Here is a 3,102-nt window from a genome sequence, read left to right on the forward strand (position 1 = left end):
CCTCTCTCCTTTTCTCTCGCCTAGCCCCTCTCCCGGAGCAGCTGCTATGCTAATCAGCAAGAGGCAGAAAAAGGAGCGAGCCTTTGCAGGAGCTGGGGAGGAGAGAAAGACCCCAGAGCCCTCCAACTGCTAAATAAATCCAAGGCTGGAGCAGCATCTCCGAACAAAGAGGCCTGGCCTCCCCCCCCCCATTTATTCCCCTCTTCCCAATTCCACCACCTTTTCACATTCAAATCCATTAAACAGCGAGCAGAAAGACCTCAAGTATTCATAGCATTGCATTAAAGAGAAAGCCCCGTGGTCCTGCTCGGCCCGGCCGGGCCCCCCATCCCCACCCGCTGCCCGGGGCTGCCGGAGGTGAGAAACGCTGAGCTCCAGCCCCTTGGCACAGTGGAAGGAGGACAAAAGCCTCCCGGCCACCACGCAGGGAGATGAGCTGCCTTTCAGCTGTGTTCCAGGTTTCTTCCCCACCTGGGACCCCTGGACCCCTCCATCAGGTTGGAGCTCCTGGTTTCTGCAGGCAGCATGGGCAGCTGCCAGGGCTGGATGAGAATTGCATGGACTGGGAGTCTGGGCGTGCAACAAGATGGGGACCCCTCATGTCTCCTGCCCGTTGGTGGTGCTGGGAAGTGTTATGGTAGTGCAGGTGCAATGGGGACACCCAAATCTTAGGGTGGTGAAGATCTCTGACAGACAATGCCGAAGGACTCCTGGTTGTGGTGAAAGGTTCCTGCAGGGCCATGCACAGCCAAGGGCCACTGTGACATGCCCACCAGCCCCTGAGCAAGGACCAGCCACCTCTGCCTCACCCAGTGGGGCCAGTGCCTTGTGCTGATAACAGAGGTTCTTTCTGCCAAAACTGGTTATTTCTTATCCATTTTGTCTATTTTGCCCTGAGTCAGAGCAACTTTCTGGTGCCAAGACCTCAGACCTGTTCCTTGAAAGAGAGGATGCAGTGGTGGAGATGGATGTGTAGGTGGGCTCCATGTTAACTGTTGAGGCTGGTGGTGGGATGCCTGAAGGGATGTGACTCTTTGGAGGATGAATAGATTGGGCATTTTCTTCTTTTGCCTTCTGAGAAGGAAATGGAAATGCTCCTCTAGGAAGGATTTCACACTCTGCTCTGGTACCAAGTTTCTGCTGGACACACAGGACTCCGGGAGATGGGATTTTTAGTACCCAGTGTTGAAAAATGTCCTAAATTAATGGATTTTAGCATGTGATGATTGAAGCTCTCTGAGTGATGCCATCTGGGCCATACAGACTGTGATGGTCACATGTGGTGCTCAGGAGACAGCAGTAATTGGGACCCTGCCTGCAAAGCTTGGCCACTAGGGTGGGTTTCAGCTTTGACTCTGGGGTGTCTATCTGAGGTGGTGTCTGGGCTCCTCTGCTGGCTGTGGAAGCAGGGAAGGGATGGCAACACTTAACCTAAGATCCTTCTGCTGCTTGAGGTGTCCACCCATGTCCTGCCTGGCCTCTACCCCAGGGTCTGAACGCCATCCCATCTCCTAGACTTGCACGGATGTCCTGGATGCCCCGGGGCATTGCAGCTGGCACAAGGTGCCTGAACCCTGCTCTGTATCAATGCAAACAGGAGCCTCGAAAGCGATGGAGGCTGCCTTGACAGGCCATGTCCCAGCCTGGGCTCCTGCAGCCGTGTTCATGTGGCCACCAGGGCTCCATCCTGACCATTGCAGGTGCTGCACAGCTTTGGGGTACATGAGGGACCAGGCCAAGAAGAAGCCTAGATAAGAAGATGGGGAGAGGTAGGACAAACTTCAGGAAAACTAAAATGACATTAACGACTACATGGGACATGAGACACAGGAGCTCAGATCCCTGTGCCTGCAAGTCCCCAAAGCTGTGTGGAATGCCCTGAGGTGTGTCCCTGCATGGTGACCTGGGCTCCTCAGGATGCTCCTAGCAGTGTGGAAACCCTGGGATGTCTTCACAGCTGATGTTTAAGGGCTGTAGGACTTTGCTGAATCCCCTCACCTTTCCTCTCCAGTCCAGACCATGAGCTCCTCAGCTTGGAAACGTCTTGTTCACATGAACTTGAGTGTGCAAACACTAAGGATTGACCCAAACTAATAACATGGAGGGGGCTGTGCTGCTCCAGCTTTGGTGAGCTGGCCTTGCCTTAGTCCTTGCTAAGGGTTGTTCTTGAGCAAAGACCATGGGCACTGATCCTGCACTGCCCTGACCAGTTGTCTCCCTTCTACCTGCTCCTCTCCTGCGACAAGACATGGAAGGTTGACCTGGTGTGGAGGGTGCAAGAGGCACAGAAAGCCCCAGATGCTGCTGACACCACAGGCCTACTTCTGGGTGACTCCCCTTCATCCCTCCATGGGTTCGGTCAGTGACAGGCGGCCATTGCCCACCATTGCCCTTAGGGGTCCCTCATTCCCACTGTGACCCCTAGCCCATGCTCCACCATCTCATTCTTCTCCAGCCCCTCCACTCCCAGAAGCAAAATCCACCCTGCCCCAGACCTGCTCAAGGAGCAGCCTGAAGATCTTGGCAAGTCCTTCAGCAAGCACATGCTGGTGGTCTGGGGTACATGGGATTGATGAGGAAGATGAGTGCAAGCCACCATGCCCCATCTGCACCCCAAACTGCTTGGCCACAGGAGGTCCTGAGAAGGGAAATGGACATGGATTTTTTGAGGGATGTTCTGTGGCTGACAGGAGGTGGCTGACAAGCTGTGGGGTACCATTGTCTCTGACACCAAGGCTGTAGCTGGAAGTGCTCCAGCCCTTCTTCAGGAGGAAGAAGGTGAGCTGAAGTTGTGGTGCCTGCCTTAGACTCCAACCCTGAAGGATAAGGCTTATAGCTCTGCTGGGCTGAGGGCTGTGAACATCCCCAAGACTTGAATTGCCCCACATCACTCCCAGGCTTGTCTGAGGGCCCCAACTGCCTCCTCACCCTCATGGGGTTGCGAAATCACATCCCAGGTGGTGGCCTTGCTGACGCAAACACCACAGTGCTGCAGCAGGGTGGGACCATCCTGGGAAGGTCTACCTGCAGCAGCAGGTGGGACAGGGGTCCGGGATGTCCCTCTGATGGGGAGAAAGGTCCCTGCTTAGCGATGCAGGAATG

The sequence above is a fragment of the Chaetura pelagica genome, unplaced genomic scaffold, assembly GCF_000747805.2.
Source record: "Chaetura pelagica isolate M959 unplaced genomic scaffold, ChaPel_1.0 scaffold252, whole genome shotgun sequence".
NCBI lineage: Eukaryota > Metazoa > Chordata > Aves > Apodiformes > Apodidae > Chaetura > Chaetura pelagica.